The 20,629-nt window shown below is 40.2% G+C and overlaps 1 protein-coding gene across 2 annotated transcripts in view; it reads right to left on the bottom strand.

Annotated features, from left to right (window-relative positions):
• Positions 1 to 20,298, bottom strand: part of CPNE4 (copine 4) — a 526,338-nt gene extending 506,040 nt beyond the window's left edge. Inside the window, exon 1 of one of the 2 annotated variants that reach the window (XM_058433630.1) lies at positions 19,821 to 20,298. The gene's annotated coding sequence lies outside the window, so the exon portion shown is untranslated. The remainder of the gene's footprint in view (positions 1 to 19,820) is intronic. The other variant, XM_032143732.2, reaches the window with a different exon arrangement.
• Between the last annotated feature and the right edge of the window lie 331 nt (positions 20,299 to 20,629).

Here is a 20,629-nt window from a genome sequence, read left to right as displayed (position 1 = left end):
ATCTCTTCATCTCTCCAAGATCCTGCTTCTGAGAAGGGCAGGGAACAAGCATCCTGACTTTCCTAGTGACTGAGGTAAGGGCTAGGGTCACCTGAGAAGGAGGAGGGAGAAAAAGAGGCACTACCAAGCTTGGGCTAGAAATTATGACTTTGTTCATCAGACCACTTGATTTTTTCCTCCTCAGTATCCAGATTATTTCCATTTTCCTTTTTCTTTCTTTTTTTGTTAAAATGTTTTAAATTCTATACACTATTTTAATCCCTCTCTTTGTTCTTTTTAACATTGACATTTGGGAGTAGAAAATGTAGTCTAATTATAGTTTTAATTGCATTCCATGGTGTATATAATGAGGGTTATATTTCTATTGTCTTTTAATATATTGTGTTCTTGGCTTCTGTCATTCAAAAAAAATAGTTATTTAATGTTTCTGAGCAATAGGATAGCTTTTAATTATTTTAGTATTATATACTTCCAAAGTCATTATATGTTAGGAGAAAGTCTTGTGGAAAAAATTTGACTTTTGTTTGACCAAGAATATTTTTAAATGGGTCCTATTATTTTCGTAAAATATCTCTGTATTCTTAAAAATAGTTTTATCTCTTATTTTTAAAACATTTTTTAACTTCTGTTAAATCACTTCCATTGAAATATGGAACAAAACTGTTTGATTTATTCTGCTGCTCAAATATGTAATTTATCATTGCATTCTTTGCCTAACGTATTTTTTATAATAGGTTACAAAGATTCTCTGCATCTAATTATTTCAGAGAGTCAAAGAAGCTATACTGTGATCCTTGTTTATCTTTAATCTGCTGCAAAGATAATTTGACTCAAATTATTGCACATCTCTGGGTTTAGGTTTTTCTTATTTATAACATAGAGAGTTAAATAAAATAATATCCAAATTTCCTTTTGACAACAGCATTCTAGGAGAGCTTACAGTGAGGCTTACATTTACCAGCAGGCATATCTTCCCCCTTCCTTTCTGCTAGAAGGTAACCCTTTCAGCCAAGTTTCACCTGATAAAAGAAGGGAAGGAAAGCTCCAATAGATTCTAGGAATCAACTGCTGTCCTTAGAAGGAAAGAGTCCTTTCTTCTAACTCCTTAGACATACACACTCACACACACACACACCCAACACATATATCATATACAATATGATGTCGGAATGTAAACTTTTCAGTAATCAGTCAAAACGTACCAATTAAGAAATGTGTATCCTAAGCAGCTGGCAAATATTTGATAAAAGGATTGTTTTCTTTACTCGAGGACAAAAATCAAAAGGCCACAAGCAGAGGGGACCTCAACAACCTATATCTCCCAAGCAATGCTGCTGATGAGGCTAAGCCATTGAAGGGATCAAATGGAACAATCAGAGAGAAATGCCAGCCTCAGAAGGAATAAACAGAATCTTCAACTTCTACAGCTAGGCTGACAACACAGCATCTCAGCTGGATTTTATGCAAGTCATTTCCATAAAAGATTCAGACATAAGCCTAGAATTGGGGCTTCTCAGGCACCTGAAAATATCCCCCATGGATTGGGGATATTGAAACTGTATGATTTGAATTGGTTTCAGCTTATAACCATATATTTGCTATGAAAACATCCAAAAATACAGGTTAAATAAATGTATGTATCAGTGAGTAAGAAAATGGGAGACTTTTCCAGACTATATAATTGGACCATGTAAAAGACAAGATAACTTCTAAGATTCTTTCAATCCTGAGCTGTGCAATAAAAATAAAGCAAAAATTCACTAGCATGCCACGTATTACACCCTGGATTGAACGCAATCATACTAGACCACTTAACCTAGGAATTCCAAACCAAATTCTTGACTCCCAGGCTCTCTGAGATATCCAGCATGTCAGACCATTAGCCTCAGAAGCATGCTTTGGCTTACCCTAGATCTTACAAAAATTAAAGTTTGGAATTTCAACCACAGATCTAGGACTTATATTTCAACATTCTCTCTTCAACTTAGCTTTCCACTGTCGGCAGGTTTTTGCCTGCAACATAAAGTGACCAATCTACTGATCAAGAATGGGTCTGAGATAGACCAGATGGCTCCCCTGAGCCCATCACCAGCTGAAGAGAAATGGCATTTGGGGGAAACTGAAGAGGAGGTGGCAGTGTCCAGGAGTGAAGAAGTCAGAGGAACCCTGAGAGAGGAAAACAGGTTCCCCTGGAACTTTACCTTGAAAAACTGGGGTAACAAAAATAAAGACCACTGCACTTTTACTTACATCAATTCCTGGATTGAAATTTTCTCTCCTTTTTAAATATTAAAATCCTATTTGGAAACCTAGTTTACACTCCTTCTCTACAAATTGGTCCGTTCTCAGGAGTCAAAAGGCTTCTCCTTCATTCATCTAGCAGTCATATTCACACTGTCTTGCATCATCTCACATTCCTGTCTGGCAACATCATGTAGCTATTACACTATTATCACCTTTTCACATATGTGTACCTCAATTCTTAAATTTAATTTTAACCTTCCTCAGAGTGAAGTCCATCACTATTTTAGATTTTTTTCTCTAAGGCAGCAAATTGCATGTGGTAGGTGTTCAATATATGCTAGCTGATCACATGACTAAGGAAGGCAAGCAAAGAAGAAAGAAGGAGCTGGGGAAAGGTAATGCAGGACAAAAATGTCCCTCGGTAGCCAGAAGGTACACCTGTTGTGAAGGAAAAGGAATCAAAATTCCACACAAGCTAATAAGAAACAGTACCTGATCAACAACTGAAAATGTCTGTTGAATTGAAGAAAGGCGGTAAGGAAAGAGCAGATAGATATAAAGGAAGAAAAGACTAAAGGAAATGATAAAAGAGAAGAAAGTGGAGACAAGAAGGGAGGAGTGAGAGAAGATGGAAGAAGGGAAGAAAGGAAGAGGAGGGAAGAATAGAAGAAAGGAAGGATGGAAAGGAAAATGGAAGGAAAGATTAAAAAGGAGTGGAAGAAAGGATGAAAAGAAGAGTAGGGAGAATGGAAGAAAAGAGGAAAAGAAGGAATAAAGGACAAGTCTTACCCTTGTATTTCTGGATCTTCCATTTTTATACTTGTTCCCTTTCTACTTCCAAAATAGCTCTTGGTGTCTTAGAGGGCACCCGGCACCTAGTTCCAGGCTCGCTGATGCACCTACATAAAGCTGTATGTGAACCACATTCACTGCTGATTTGGTGCTTCACTGGCCAGCAAACACCATCTCCTGCAAGTACAGCACGACCGATCCTGGGAAGTCAGCCCCAGAAAAGCTGCATTTCAAGGCTCAGGGTGTAGAACTCAAGGACATTTGGGCAAAAGCCTGGGATGTCACTGTCTCTCCACCAGGAGTTACAGTGGGAGGCCTTCTCCTCTTATTAGTGCCAAGGCATCACATGACATGCTCAGCCCACCGGCTACCTGGGAAGCCCATCAGGGAATCAGGGCTCAGAGGCTCCACGGGGTGGGGGCAGGGGAGAATCTTTGAGGATACTCATTGGCACACAGCCATGCCTCCCTCACTGCCAACTCCCTGAGGCGCTGCTTCACTCCTCCTCCACCCACCCCTGAAGACCCAGATGCTCAACTCAGAGTGTGCCCCCAGACAACACAGGACGGTTGGATGCCCAAATCTTGGCAAATGTACAACTCTTTGTGGCAATCCTAAAAAAAGAGCCTACCAAGACGTCCCCATTTGCTCCCTTTTCCCTCTAACAGAAATGCCACAGTGTGTGTTAATGTATATATTTTTAAAAAAGAATTTTGCCACATAGAAGACATCTATTGCTGAGACCAAGAAGGAGTTCTTGATGGGAAAAGAAGGTGTATGCTTTAGGGATGTCCATAAACCCCCAAAATCAGATGCACACAATTATGTGGGTTTGATTTTTCAGGTTAGAGAGTCCATAGTTTTTAGCAGATTCTCCAAGGGAACTGTGGCATGAACAATATTTTAAAACTACTATCCTGTACTCCTGAGGAGAAGCAAAGCAAGTTGTCAGGGGTTTGCTAAACAGGAAAAGAGTGATTGACTGATTAATTTGCCAACTGAGTTTCATGAAAATGCATTTTCTAGAATTAACCTATTTTGCTAAAATGACAACTGAATTTTGAAGTAGAGACTTTCTTCCCCTAGCACCCCTCATCTTTATGTCTGTCTGTCTGTGTCCACCAGCTCTACAGCCTGTGTCTGCTAGGAAAGACCATTTAAACTTGTAACACTTCATTAAGCACATTTCCACCACCATCACAACTCTCTAAATTAAAGCAAACCAGTTCCAAATGGCCAAGCCTTGGAAATGCTTTCATATCTGCCTATCCAAACTCATGCTATGGAAATAAAATGGGCAGCTTTAGAGGAGATTATGGCTTTAATATACCACATAATTGTCATGAAATTGAAAATATCACTGAAAGAATAACCAGGGATATACATGAAATATTTAAGCACGCCCTAATATAGCACTGCTGGGACCTGAAGAGTGATTCGATTGCTACAGAATAAAATGAAGCTTAGAAAAATTAGGGCGATGCACTTGAGTAACCACCAAAACGTGAAATAATGGGAGACTCTGCTTTATCAAGAAATTTTTAAAAAGCTGTTTGCAGACTCTGCAGCTGTTAATCACTCTTCGCATATGGCATGGCTGTCACCTTTATGAATCATGTTTTATCTTGAAAAGATTTTCCTTTATTACCTTTCCATTTGCACATTCCTGAGGAGTTGTGAAGCAAACAAAAAAAAATAGGAAAAGCTCTGAAGTTCTCAAAGCCAGGAACAATATTTACAAACAAAACAAGCAACAAAGTGTGTTAAAGTTTTAAATTATGTCCAATTTTGTGAGACCGAATATTAGCATCTTCACTTCCGAGCTACAGAAACAGTCTCATTTCTTATTAAAAAAAGACCTCTACACTATGACTTTACCTTGATTGCACATGAAATCTAAGCCCACCTTGGTGAGTAGGAGAAATAGTCACATACCTATTGTTTTAGATTAAAGTTTAAATAAATTTGATTCAAATTAATAGGTACAGTATTGCATAAATCTGTGACAAAATGCATCTGAAAAATAAATTTGATGAATGATGATATATATTATTGAGACATATAAAGATATACACATACAGGAATAGGAAAGGTTTACAATCATATACTTATAGTTTGTCCATTTACTTTTAAAAACAGAATAATAAAGGCAACTGATAAAAAACTCAGCATTCAGGAAAATTCACCATAATGCTCTCCCTTGACCAAATGATGCCACTTTACTGAAATGTAATATTAGCCAAATTGATGCTTTTGATTTGCAGATCAAAAAGCAATCCTTCTGCTTTTTGTTTTTGAATAATCGTTATCAAAAGTTCTAATAAGAATTAGAACAGTCAGAAACAAAAAGTCTAAAAAGGAACAAAGGCTGCCCTTCAGCCAAGAGGACCAGACGGTCTATTTATGCAACATTCCTGTGTCTGTCTGTCCGTGCCCACTAGCCCTACAGCCTGTGTCTGCTGGGAAAGGCCATTTAAACTTGTGGCACTTCATTAAGTACATTCTCACCACCATCATGGCTCTCTAAATTAAAGCCAAACCAATTCCAAATTGCAACTTAAAGGTACAAGAGTCAGAACGTGGCAAAAACTGCATCGTTCCAGTGTCAGTCTCATCCTGTTCCTTTTACCCTTCTCTTCCCAAATGGAAAAAAGTGGCCTGTGTCCTGCACATGGGAGACAAGAGCTTGTGAAGGGCTTTCCCCCTCCTCAGCCCCAGGTTGTTCACTGCCTGCCTGCTCTCAGCCGTCCCATCCTGCCATAGAGAGTAAGTCACTTACCACAGATGGGAGGTAGGCAGGGCTGCTCCGTCTGAATCCCAGCACTGCAAAGGCTGGAGTGCCTGAGAGGAAAACTCTGGGTGCAGCCTGGGATTCTGATGTGGAGGCTGAGGCTGGGGCTCTGCTCACACCTCAGCAGAGACAGCGTGCCTCCCTCTAAAATGTCTAAATTAATAAATGATAACCCCATGGTCAAATCTGTGGAGCTGGGCTGAGAGAAACCCCGGCTGTCTTCTCAGGAAAGGGGGACTGTGGGAACTCCAGTTCCTGAAGGGTGGCATAGTATATGCTTTGAATTGGGAGTCAGCTACCTTAATCATATCAAAGAGCATGAACATTTCTTTCAGGATCACGTGTTTTACATTTTTTTTTTCCCTGGGGGATAGAAGGAGGACAATAAGAGCTAGGTGATCACCATCATCTCTGCCCCTCCAAGTAATTCATCCATAGCTCTCCAACTCCCTAAAGAGTAATTTTGGAAACCAGTGGAAGTGTGATCTTCACGTATGATTTTGGTACCTGAGTGAAGGCACTCACAGCAGGTCATCACAGGATGCTGTTAACCCTAGTCTCGCACATCTGGAACATGCCCAAAATTGCACCCACACACGAGGAAATCTCAAATGTTGCTGAACACAAACAATAAACAGTATGTTCTTCAACCCCACTTCCATAAGCCAACTCAGAACAAGCATGAAGCATAACTTTGATGCTCTCAACTCTTAAATCCCCTTGTTTCTCTCCAGGTAAGATTCTTGATAGCACTGTGACAGCAGATGGTCATGCTTTTTGTACCTGCCTAATAATTCTGGCTGATGCTAAACGAATCTGACTGATGGTAATTCAAGAGACTGTGGCTGTCACATTGGCACACTGGGATGCAGAGAATCAAAAGTGTTTACGTTTGCCTCATTACCTCTCTTGCTAATATTATGTAGAATGGTCGTGCAAGAAGGATCCTTAGAGATTAAATAAAATACTTTGATTTTATAAATAGGTAAATGGAACCCACACCATAAGTCATTCATCTAGAAATATCATTCATGCCACAAGTACCTACTGTGTGCAAGATCCTCACAATGCACAGCAACAAAGTTCTACTACTTAGCTATTTGGCCCATAGTTCATATTTCAGAATAATAGTCCCTTGGATTTTTTGATGCCCATATATGTTTCCTATGTAGGTTCCTGGAGATGGCCAAATAAAAATATGCTCCAAATGCAGGGGCTGTCTAACTTTTTCTATCAGGAATCAGATAGTAGGCGGTGCACATCATGTGGTCGCTGTTTCAACTGTTCAGCTCTGACATTATAGGGTGAAAGAAGCCATGTACAATAACAGGTATGACAGTATTTCTACAAAACTTCATTTATGAAAAAAGTGTGCATGCTGGAACTGACACATGTGCTACAGATTGCTGATCCCTACTCTACTGGATCTCATTTGACAATGACCTTTTTTGGGCTGCAGACTTCAAGTTTGCCTTAATCAGATCTTATTTTACCTCAAACCTCCCCATTCATAGAAGTTAAAAATGTATGTATAAAGGAAAGATATCACAGAACAAGGAGCTTAGGAAGTAAGCTTTGTAACCAGCTATTGGAAGTATTCATAAAACACAGGAAGGGAATCGGAATCACAAATAGAACTGTTTCTGACCATCCAAGCAAAGTGGAATAGAAGTTTCCATCTAAGTAACCAAGAACCAGGCCTCCCAAATTGGATATTATGTCTTCTCCCCAGCATAGGGAAGATGATGTTCCCATGGGATTAGGCAGGTCCCTATTATTCCACCCCATAGAAAATAACTGTCAAGTCTATTTCCAGGCTGCTTAGCTTGGCTGGCAAGTCAAATACAGGGCAGACATGGACATGTAGGATCAGAAGGCAGGTCTGGTCTTCCCTGAGCCCATTCCCTGGGCAGGGGTAGCTGAGTAAGGAACAAGGAGACCCACCTATCTTCCATTTGTGCCTGCTTTAGAGAAAAGGAGTTCTTAAAAGCAGCCCTAGCAATCTGTGAAACCAACAGGGTTCATCATTCAGAGTGAGAATATGCATTGTTCCCATGGAATCCTTGAGTCAAAATTTGAGAATTCTTGACAAGTAACTCACAACTTTATAAAGAATAAGAAACTCAGGTAAAAGAGTTCCCAGGAGGTGGTCCCTCATGGGACAGCACAGATTCCTGCTTGATGTGACATAAAAAAACAGGTACAACTTGCCAGTACAATCACTGATGCTTGGACCTTCCTGCAAGTGCTTCTCTCCAGAAATGTATTTCCTGTACACAAAGATGCTATACAAAAAAAAAAAAAAAAAAAAAATCCATGCTGCCTGAGGTCAGCTGGCAGAGATGCTTCACAGTGAATTTCAGCTTCTACTAAAATGACAAATGATCATCTTCACTTTTTTGACTTGTTTGGTGGTGAGTTGTGCCTGTTGTCAAACATCTGGATAAAAATTTTAAAAGTTGTTCAGCAAACCAGTGATCTAGATGTTTGGTGTCAAAAAGATCAAACAGTCAGATAACTATCTGATTCCCTGTTTTCTAACTTCTTATCCAAGGATCTGCTACATCCATATAATCACAGTAACCTTACTGCAGCAACCCCCGTCATTCGCTTGTTTCCATAAAAATAAAAGGAAATCCGAGTTCATTGATCACCGATTGAGAACCACATCGAGTTATGTCAGCTCCGATTCAGTTGAATTTACTCAGTTAAACTTAATGATGCTATAAAGCATTCAGAGTCAGCCAGAGCATCAAAGTGTCTGAACAACCACGGACCGTTACACACCAAGATAAAATATCTATAGAACATCTCATTGCCATCAGATAACAAATTAAAATGAGGGGAAAGGGCAGTATTTCAGTTGCTAACCCATAATTCAGCTGTCAACATTATATAAAAGCCTCAAGCACTCTAGTCCAATCGTTCATCTTTTTTCTCTTGCTTTAACGAGGCAGCAGAAGTGATCCCTCAGCCTGCTTTCTGGGGCTTCCCTTGCAGTGCCATGTACCCAGAGAAACTCAAACACAATGCTGCTCACAAACTTTTATGAGCCGTTATCTTCGCCTTCAGCTACATCCTTCAAGGGATAATAAAGCCACTGCATCTTAGTTTGGTCCGTGATTGATACTTTAATTGTTGCTTTTTAAAATAAATAAAGATTTAAATATTTCAAAAGGCAATTCCAAAGCAGATCAGCCTTTTATTTAACAAGTCACCATCACAAGACATACAGGCTAAGGCTTAAAAGAAGCCCTCGGGTTTAAAAAAAAAGTTTAGGAGGAGATGAGAAGTTTCTCGTCTTTGATGGCTACAAAAATCATCAAAACAAATGCAGGTTCAGAGTCTAGAAAAGACGTTACTATTTGCAGCATGGGTCTGGTACAGTGGTTCTTAAAGGGTAAACTGCTTTGTTTTAATTTCTAATAGAGTAAATATTGATAGATTTAATACACATGGTAAAAAGCTCTTTGGGGTCTTCAGTAATTTTTTTTTTTTTTTTTGAGACACAGTCTTGCTCTGTTGCCCAGGCTGGAGTGCTGCAGCGTGATCTCAGCTCACTGCAACCTCTGCCTCCTACCTTCAAGAGATTCTCCTGCCTCAGCCACCCGAGTAGCTGGAATCACAGGCACACACCACCACACTGGGCTAATTTTTGTATTTTTAGTAGAGATGGGGTTTCACCATGTTGGCCAGGCTGGTCTTGAACTCCTGACCTCAAGTGATCTGCCCACCTTGACCTCCCAAAGTGTTGGGATTACAGGTGTGAGCCATTGCGCCCAGCCTTGGGGTCTTCAATAATTATTAAGAATGTAAAGCACCCTGTGGATCAAAAGTTTGAGCACCTATGTTTTAGTGGAAGGACTATACATTTTGGAGCAAAATGGTTTTTAAGGGTTTTATTTGTCTCCCCTGTCTCCCACTTGCTGTGTAATCACAGCCAATTTATTTGGCCACTCTGGTCTTCCATTTTTTGAACGTCAGGCTAATCACCCTTATAATTATTTGCTCAAGCATGTCTTCCTTGCTGAAATATAATATCCAGAAGGTCAGGATTATGTCTGTTTTGTTTATCCCACATTACCAAAGCCTAGCACAGCACATTACATGATACATGATAGGGTCTCAATAAATAATCATAAATTGATTGACAGGGTGGCTGTGAGTCTTAAATAGAATAATGTGTATAAAGTGCCCCATAAGGTACCTGGCAGATGGCAAATGTCATAGGTGCTCAGTAAATGCCAGATCCCTTTCTTTACCACTAATGCTGTTCTCAGTGGTACCACACAGGAGAGATAATTCATGGCTTGTCTATATAAAGTAAATATTTAAAGCATTGGTTCTCAAAGTGTGGTGTCCAAACTAGTAGCATTAGTATCACCTTTAGAAGTTGTTAGAAATCAAATTATTTTACTCCTACCCTAGACCCACTGAATTAGAAATTCCACAGGAAGGGCCCATCACTTTGGGTTTTAACAAGCCCTCCAGGAGATTCTGATTCATCCTCAAGTTTGAGAACCATGCCTTGAAGATAGCATTTTATGCCAGTAACATTTTAGACTTTCGTAACAGAGAGATACCCAACACATTGTCTAATGCTGGCAGCCTAAGATCCTTTCAGGACAAGGGCAGGGGAAACAAAGTCAAATACAGTAAATTTCTGCTGCTGGTCTTGTAGGGTGGAATGATTGATTTTGTATTCTGGTTGTGTTCCTGGGGCCAGTACTAAACATACCTTTCATTTGAAATAAAGCTGGAACCATTAGAAGCAGAGAAAGTTTTATCTAAGAGAAACTCCAGCATAACCCTTGAGTCACCTTTTGTGGCTGGGCATAAAATTTGTGAGTAGGAACAGAGAGAGAGGAGGGGAGGAAAGAGAGAAGAAGGGTAAATGATTCAGTAGCTATGAAAAGCATACATTTTGTTGCTGATATCTACCATACCTTCTAAACACACTTCTAATTTTCACAATTCCCCTGCAACACAGCAAACCACTACCATTAGGGTAATTAATTACTAATAAGCCTTTAGTTTGTGAGAGATGCCACCAGCAAATAAAGGTTGCAATTTGAGTAATTTCCAAGTGACAGCAAGCTTCACAACCATCCTATAACATAGACACAATCATTATTCTCATTTTGTATCTATGAAAACTGAGCTTCAACAGGTTAAGCAGAGCTGAAATTCAAACCTAGGAATTCCTGACTTAAAATTTATGCCGTTCACCAATAAACAATCTTACCTACCTACATACAACACACAAAATAGTCTTGCAAATATAATGGAGCACATTTGAGGTGAGGACTGTGATTTAAAGTCAATGCATAAAGTACAACACACACATAGTCAAAATAATCCTTGAAAAGATATTATAAATTTTTCATGAAGTACAATACATGTTGTATTACAGATACAACTATGTGCAGTAGTAATATGTCTATATAACTTCATATATTAATTTGGATTATATGATAAAGAGTCAATAATCAAAATATAATAAGAATATTTTTAATAAATGAGAGCAGGTGTAGAATAACTTTTGAGTAAGTTAAAAGCATGCTTTGCCTGGATGCAGGATATTTGTTAATGGAATGGAGATGCACCCAGAGTGACAGAGGGAGTATCCTATGTGCCAAAAAAGTTCTAGGTTCTCTGGAGTCATATCAAGAAGTGTGATATACAACTGCTACTTGGAAAAGCTTGCAACATGCTACAGACATGGTCATATCTATGAATAGCCATGTTACAAGGCACACAATGCAGGGGCTGAAGCACAGCCAGGCCATGAGAGGGTATGGTAAAGAGAATTAACTTCAACTTGGAGAATCCAAGCCCAAGAAACAAAGATCCTATGAAGCATGGACTGGATAAATGTGCCCTGGTATGAATTGGAATAGGAATACCCTAAATTTGATTCCTCTTCCTCCCAGTTGCCAGTGCTTTGACAATTGACCAAATTATTTATAAAACAGTACTAATAATATCTAACCCACAGAATGTATACTTCTAGTGACTGTATATGTATTTATATTTATATAATTAAATAATTTTATTTTTCTGCAAGATAAATGCATATTATCTGAAATAAATTAACATTACTTTTTAAAAGTACTATATCCCACTTTTAATCTTCTCGGGATGGATGGAGAACAAGGTTGGGAAAGTAGAAAAAAACATTGAGTGCATACATACAGTGAGTCAAGGCCTCTCTTCTGCCTTATAGCCTTATATATATGGTTTAATTTCCATTTTTACAAATGAGGAAATAAGGCAGACAGGTTTAGTAATTTCCCCAAAGCAAAACAGCTCTTAAGTGCCAGAGCCAGCGTTCAAACTAAGTATACTTACGTTTAAAGCTTAAGCCCTTATCATAACAAAACTTAACAAATATTTGTCTTTATCAAACTGCATTGCAACCCAGTGATTTCTTGGCAAATTTCCTGATATGAGTGAGGAAGAAAGAAACAGCTTATTTCATTCAGTCAACCAAAAGTTTTTGGGCAACTACTAGGTACCTAGCACTGTTTGGGCTTCAGTTGTGAGCAAGACAGAGAGAGTTCTGATCCCCTGAAGCATGAAGTTTAGAGGAGAGGGGAGTGTGGTATGGCATGGGCCAGAGAAGAACCCAGGACCAGGAGTGAAGAAGCCTTTATTCTCACTGCTGTAACTAGGCCACCAACAAGCTTGAGCAAGTCACTTCACCTTGCTGAGTCTCTTTTTTCTTATCTGGAAAATGGGAGGGGTGTGCATAATTTTATGGGATTGCCAAGTTCTCACATTCTCTTGTTCCATAAGAGGCATTTATTTTCCCTTCTTTTTAAAATTAAATCAGGTTAGGAGCTATCATGAGCGTTATTAGTTGCCAAAAAATCAACTGTTTCCACTCTTTTCCTCTTATCATGGCTTTTCTCCAATATGATTCACAATCAGTCAAGTCACAGGACGTAAAGGGCACCGAGCAAAAGAAATCTGACCATGGCTTCTCAGGATCTCTACAGTCTACCTGGCCAGATAACGTTAACACACATGATCACAGGTGTCCATCCCTGGTTTCACATTAGCACAATGTCAGGTGCAAAACTCCTTGACTTTTCCATTTTGACACTGAAATTTATATCTCTGAGTTAACTGTTGAATCAACTGCTCCAAAGATAACAAAGACATCACCTCAGTCATCTTGCAACACTAGTGGCTGCTAACATATTAAAAGCCTTCTTTGTCTTTAATGATAATGATAAAGCATTGTTTTTGGCCATTCTATTGCCCTTATTATTTTTCATTTTTATGGATATTTGTATGAAATACACCTTTCAATATTTTTAAAACAGAGTTCTTATTTAGATTGTTTCAGACCCATCACTTAATGGTAAAAGTTCTTGGTTATATTTCTATTACATTTCCTTCCAAATCATTTTCTGTTTAAATGAATTAAGTCAATGATTTAGGCATTTATTTCAGGATATTGATGAAATTACTACATACAGGGCATGGTGCAAGTTGATTAGGTTTGAGAATCTCTATTAGCACTGTTAAGAATACATATAAACCAAAGTGCCTGCTGAATGAGATGCCACCCCCTCCACTTCACCCTCAAAATTACCTTCTGTCCACCTGTTTCCTTGAAATACAGGGAGAGGAAAAACACCTTAGTATAACAGGACTTGTAAAGGACCACTTCCCAGGTCCTTTGAGATAAACCAAATGTCTCCTTTATCTCTTACCTAGCATCATTTGTTAATCTTTCTCCTCACACTTAACAGCACAATTTCAATGTTTCTTTTCACCAGTCTGCCTGCGCCTCAAGTTTTTATGTTTATCCCCAGTGCCTAGCACAGCTTTTGACATAAATGCTGTGACCAATTATTATTCAACAGGTAGATGAATGAGACCCTTCTGCTGATGGGGAAGGGGTAAGAGATGGGGGAAGGGATAAGAGATGGGAGAAGAGGCCCATTTAAAAATAAAATGGTGATAGCAAATAACAATCACAGTGAACCTGTGTTAAGCTCCTATTGTGTGCCAAGCATTGTATATATTATTGCTAACCTTTAACAAAAAGGAAAAATGACGAAAGTAATTTTATTTTCTCTTCTTATAGATCTGCACTGTTTCAATAGGGTACCACTACCCACATAGGAGCATTAAGCACTTAGGATGGGGCAAATCTGAATTAAAATGTGCTGTAAGTATAAAAATACATGCTAGATTTCAAAGATTTAGTACTAGAAAAAAAAGAATGTAAAATATCTCAATAATCTCTATATCGATTACATAATGATTTTTTAAATTTTTTGTTAAGTAAAAGATATTCTTTTCTTTTTTTTTTTTTTTAAGAAAAGGGTGAAGTTTGGGGAGAATTCCCAAGAGAATGGGCACAGGAAGTAGCATTTATCTACCCACTAAAATGCCAGACACTTTTAAACACCTCATATTTACAACAATTACTAGCCCCATTTTCCAGATCCTAATACTCAGGTTAATTGATTCACCCAAATGCCTGGATCTTGAAAACTCTAGCCCAAATTTAAACAAGGTGTTTCCGGATTCAGAATTCTTCTGGTAACAGGCCCAAGCGTAAGGAAACAAAGGGCGATCAGACCCCAAAAAGGCCTGTCACGAGAAGTTTTGAGAGCAGTCAGACTGTCCAGCCACGGAGCAACCTAACCAGGCACTGGAAGACACCACCAGATGCTCAGGGCAAAACCTTTTGTCCCCTCTCCGCAGCGAGGCAATCCAGGCTGGAGAGTCAGATGCACCTGGGAAAACCAATACCCCCAGGGCATATCTTGAGGTTGGGTCAAACTCCATTCCTTATCCTAGAAGCCCCGCTTATGGGTCCCGGAGGTGGACTCTGCTGGTGCTCCGGCGCCCTCTAGCGGTTGTCCATTCCAACGCCAGCTCACTCTAGTCCGTCCTTCTAGACTCACCAGCTCCTAGGGCTTGCCCTGCAGTGGACCCCTGCCAGCCTGATTTTGCTCCTCCTGTACCTCGAGGTGCAATGAATTGCCCTACAGAGGTTCTGCATATCTTGGATAAGAAAGAGGCCTTCTGGTCAATAAACCTTAAACCTGAGCTTTCTAGGGTTAATCTGAAATACTGTATTTTCCCCCTGACATTTCCAAGGAGAAATTTCTCTAGTTTCCCAAGTAATAAGAAAAACAAAGTTAGAAATACTGTGTTCTAAGCCAAAGATGTAAAAGCAACATTTAAGAAAGTTTGTTCTTTTTGAATGAAGCTTTAATTTAAAACAGAATAAAGGATTCCCCTGTGTGTTCCTGGAACTGTAAACACTCATAAACTCTCTTTGTTTACTTTATTGACTCAATTGTGACATTTAAAATAGCTAAGTCTATGCATGAGCAATTTTTTACAGAACACGCACATTAACAGAGATGGCTGCAGACAATGACTTTGTACAAATTCAATCACATTTATTGGGTAAATATTGCACTGGCTCCAAGAGACAGCAATGTAATAAGTCCCAAGCCTACTCCTCCTAACACTCTAATGGAGGTTGGAGACACCCCCGCAATCATCCCTAACTCATACTTAATAAAGATCAGCAGTGCACATGGTGCCAGAGATTGGCGCCACCGCTGTAATTATCTCCAGGGAACTTGAGTTTCTTTATGAGGGGAGTAATCAGAAGGGTTGTTGAATGAGTCTCCTGATTTTGAGAAGTCACTTATTTGAGCTTTAGTTTCCACATTTGTCAAATTAAATTGCTAGAGTCAATAGATGATCCCCAAGCTCTCTTCCAGTTCTGAGAGTCATAGACCATGCACATTAAGAGAGATGGCTGCAGACAATGACTTTGTACAAATTCAATCACATTTATTGGGTAAATATTGCACTGTTGAAAGTTGCTGATCACAGTTTAGAGATGAGTCCATCACAGATCAGCTTAAATGGGCTCCCCTTCCAGCCCTATGACTAAAATAATAGGACTGGAATAAACTTCCCCAAAGAAGGCATCCTTATCACTTTCTTATTTTCGAGACTTGCCTTCCAACCCTCAATATTTACTGAGCTAAAAGCTGATGGTTCTCAAGAGGGTTTCCAAAGAATACAGCAGATAAATAAAGGATTTCCCAGGATATACTGATTTAGGAGAAAATATATCCAATATATCACATATATTTAGTAGTTCATATAGCAAACAGAAAGCTACCACATAACTGCAATTTCTAGTACAGAAAAAAAAAAAACCTGAAAGTATATGTAGGCACTACTATGTTTTTATTATGCAGTCACAAGTTTAGGAGATATGCACTGTTTGAGTTTAACACTAATTGAGGCCTTACTACAGACTGTTTATTTCAAATAACATAGAAAAGATAATGCATCTTACCTGACCCATTTATTGTGCTTGATTTTTGGATTTACCATCAACCATCACATAAATACTTTATCCAAAAAATGGATGTGTAACCCCAACCTAAATTATTATCGTAATGTGCTTCCCTCAAAAGAAAATATTATAAGATTTTGGGGATATCTTTAAAAGAATTACAATCAGTAAGCTATTCTTTGCCATCCACATTCAATCAAGAGAAAGGCAACTGTATTATTACATGTTGGAAGATCAGCTTTAATGCACCAAAGAATGGTCTTGAACTGTGACTTTTTATTTTGAATGCATTTAAATTTTTCTATTTTGATATTTTGTAAATCTAGTGTACTGGCTACTGTTGCCAAGGAAATATGACTTTGGGTTACTGCATGGATCTGCAGGGTTTTTTTTTCTTTTAAAATATTAACAAGACAAAAATGGAAAGATCAAATATGGAACACAAATTTAGCCCTTTCTCTCTTCAACGTGCATAGAATACAGATCTTCTTATGCACCACTGATTAAAAAATACAAAGATGCATGAAGTGATTTTTCCCAACTAGTGTAGAGACTTTTACCCAATTAGCCAAGTTGATATCATCAGAGTACCTGTCTCATTCTTTGTTCTGGATTCAGACCACTCTGAAAATGTGTGGCATTGATTACACACAACATTGACTGTTCATCTTCAATAAGTTCATCTCTAAATGAAAAGATCCTTTCTTTATGTGGATAAAGGTAATATAATGGTCTAGGGTGTTACAGTTCAAAGAATTTTCAAAGTGAAGTCAGAAGAAGGCATAGTGCAAACCTTATAAATGTGTTCAATATTAATTCCAAAAGATTCAAATACATATGAGAATAAAGATTCCACCATTAACCCATTTCTTTTGGTCTGTGATTGTTTCTTATAATCAGTATAACCTCAAGGTTTTAAGTCATAACAATGGGCTCAAATAATCTAATTATTTAAAAGAATCAAAGCTTTTTCCTATTTTTTTGGAATATTACATAAAACTTCTCTATAAACAGATAACATCTTCCTACTAACTGAAATGAGGTATTTTTAATTAGAAATACACAAGCAGATTAAGATATACTTTAGAACAAACACCTTTTAATTAAAACCTCTAAAACCAGAGTCCCCTTAAGACAAACCAATAATTCACCAAAATGTCATGTTGCTACTGGAGACTTGGAGATAAACAGAAAGTCTTTTAATTTCTCTTTACACTTAAGAAACAACTCAGAGCAACTACTTTCAAAGAAATATTTAGAAATTCTAGTAAAGCAACTGTCTCACACTGGGAAGTCACTATACCCCATCTGTGCCTTCTCCCAGTCAAATATGCTGGGCCTGTGTCCGGGAGAATAAAAATAAGGCTGACCACTCACAGGAAAGGCATAAGTTTGACAGCCATGGGAGTTTTTACTTGTTAACACATAAGTAGAGGTTTGGTTCAATTATAGGCAATCTCTTCTCACACAATCATACAAAACTGCCCAGGATTAAACATCTACTATTGCTATAGACCAATATATCCTTTTATGTAATGTTAATGGAAAAATCACCTCATTCTGATGTGCTTTGAGTTTGATCCTCTAAAACCGTAAGAATCTTCCCATGAGAGATAATTAAGAAAATGTTGGCCTTTATTAGTATGCACTATTAACACAGGTGTTCTGACTGCATTTTCCAACCCTCCATTTTATGCACCTCTCTACATGTGAGAACCTTTGACTAACTCTGAGTCCTGACCTGCCAGAGTGACTTTGTCAGTCTCTCTTTAAAAATGGGCAGGCGAATAAAATGAGTTCAGCCTAGAAGCAGCAGCTCGGTAAGGGAAATGAAAATATCAGAAGTTATCTAATCACAGCCATAGCCATGCTGAGCTTCATCTTATCTTTTGGTTAATAAAAAGAAATGGGACCTTCCTAAACTTGAAGGGCATCAAATTAAGTTTTTGCTTGCCTCTGGCTTTTTGGGGGATATGCTATGTGGTTTAACCAGCGTATACTAACTACAAAAATTGGCATGGATTCAAAACACCTGTGTCATAGGAAAGTGGGTGTTTTTTTGTTTTGTTATAAAGCAGAAAATAAAACACAAAGGCCTTTGAGAATAGGGATTGTTAAGGGAATAGAAGAGTAGGGAGAAAAGAATACTTTATTTGAAGTTAAGGTAATTGTGTATGCGTGTGTGTGTGTGTGCGCGCGCGCGCACGAGCAGGGTTTAGTTTCATTTAAAGAGAACACATTAAAGTATCTTGGACAGCTCAAAAGTGCTGTTCAGGAAACAAAACCAAGTGAGCCAAGAAAAACCAGAACAGTGCTTTTAAAATCCCTGGCAAAACAGCAAGAAGATGAAGAGTTGGGTTTGCACAGTTTTGAACACAGGGTGTAAAGGTGCTGAGACATCTTTTCCCACAAGTCACTGAAATCCTGTGTGTTGTGTGTGTGTGTGTGTGTGTGTGTGTGTGTGTGTGTGTGTGTGTGTAGAGGGAGAGGTTCTCAGATGTCTCTCTTGCAAAGCTTCCCAGAGCACTCTCCCTTCCCTAGCCCCCTCCCGCCTCACTCTGCTCACCTCTCCCCCCTCCACTTCCCAACCACCCACAGCAAGCCCTTCATGAGTTTGCGCCCCTTAGATCATCTCTGCCGCCTGTGATTTTCCCTGGAGCCTGGCAGGTTCTGGGGCTGAAAGGCAATCCGCCAAGGCGCCCTGGGGCGCCCCGGGGGCGCGTTCAGATTTGGAATATAGAATGGGAAATAGGGCCTTAAAGCCCACCTACTCCAAGATGAAGGAGGAGCATTTTTCATCAGGGTTTAGCCTGCTCCTCACCGGATGGTAATCAGCACTCACTTGACTTGGCGTGGACCACCTCCTAATTATCTCCACTGGATTCAGCCCTAACAGTTCTCATGTGTCTGTGATACCACGCGGGGTCGTGATCTCCTTACTCAGCTGTGGCTTGGTTTCAGTGGTCCCTCCAGTCCCGTTCCCCTTCCCCCGTCCCCCGTCCCCCGTCCCCCTTTCCTTCTGGCTACTTTATTCCATAGAGGAAGAAGCGCTGAAGGACTGGGTTGAATCAAAGCACTTGCAAGCCTATTCATTAGTTTTTAACATTGAGAAGAGGCAACTAAAATATTATTAGAACCTCATTGTAAGAAGTGTGGAGGAGGAGGTTGAGAGGTTGAATCCAACCGCAGCCAGGTCAAACCACTGGAAGGGACTACAATGTCCCACAGCTTTCTCACTCTCAGAGAGGAAGCTGCAACTTCAGCCAGAACTCCCTTCCCCTCCCCTTCCCCGATTTTGAAAACCGTACCCTTCTTCCGCCTTCGGGACTTCCCTGACCTATCCCTCACGCGTGCCCTGCTGTCCCCTCCCCTCCGCGGTCTTTCTCCCCAACTCCATTCGCCCCACCCCACCTGGGGGAGTTGGGTGGATGTCAGAAGGCGAGAGGTAGGGGATGGAAGTCCCTTCAGATTAAAGACCTTGCTTGCTGCTGCTTTTTAAAACAACAGCAATGACAAACGAGCAAATGTGAGCGAGAACCAGTGCATCTCAAAAGTTGCTCTTGCTACGCAGCAGCCCCAACAGACTTTGCAATCACAGCGACCCAGGAACACAGGAATGAAGAGTTGGCATTTACTTACCTGGGTGTGCCAATCTCGAACAGTGGAGAGAGAATTCAGCCCGGGACGAGGTCTGTCCCGCCCCCAGTATGCAAAATCCGGCTTTGAAGTGGAGGTGGTTGGTGTGGTAGTTATGTACTGATGTAACGGGCGTCGCACCTCCTTCCCCTCTCGTCCTCCGAGGTCAGTTTAGCAACAGCAGCTGGGAAAGGTGCTGAGAGCAGAGTTTGGTCTCTCCGGAAACCCTGACTCCATTCTCGGTGATGGGGGCGGGGAAAGAGGGTGAAAATGTTGGAGATGGCAGGTCGGCTCTCAGTTAACTCAGAGAGTAAAGAGGAGGCTACTGAGAAAAGAGGGAGGGAGTGGAGTGGAGTGGATAGAGGGAGGAAGGAAAGGAGGATGGCAGAAAGAGAAAGGGAAGATCGGGTGGCGGGGAGATGGCAGCTTCTCACAGAGAGATTTCCACCTTCTGACGAAACCCATGCACCCAGCAACCCGGCAAGAGACTAGTTCCGAAACCTCCGCGCGAGCGCCCCCTGGGGGTTGCTGACGGAGACGAGCATTGCCCCGGGAACCCGAGCTCAGGCCCCGCCCAGGCCTTGGCGGCGGCGCTCTCCGTGGTCCTGCCGCGCCCACAGTCTGGGCTTTCTGCTCAGCTTTGTCGCTCAACTGGGCTCCTGGGGACACTTGATTTAGATCTCCAAGTGCTTGGTCTCCATCCATCTCCACTCTAGGGTGGAGCGGTCGTATCGCGGCGGGGGTGTGGGGGGAATGGGAGTTACACTTTTTGGCACTCACCAAAGAAAACTTCTTAGATGGGTGCTTAACTG

Source organism: Hylobates moloch, unplaced genomic scaffold, assembly GCF_009828535.3.
Source record: "Hylobates moloch isolate HMO894 unplaced genomic scaffold, HMol_V3 SCAFFOLD_22, whole genome shotgun sequence".
Taxonomy (NCBI): Eukaryota; Metazoa; Chordata; class Mammalia; order Primates; family Hylobatidae; genus Hylobates; species Hylobates moloch.
The sequence above is the reverse complement of the archived record's forward strand: the minus strand, read 5'-3'. Positions and strand labels throughout refer to the sequence as shown.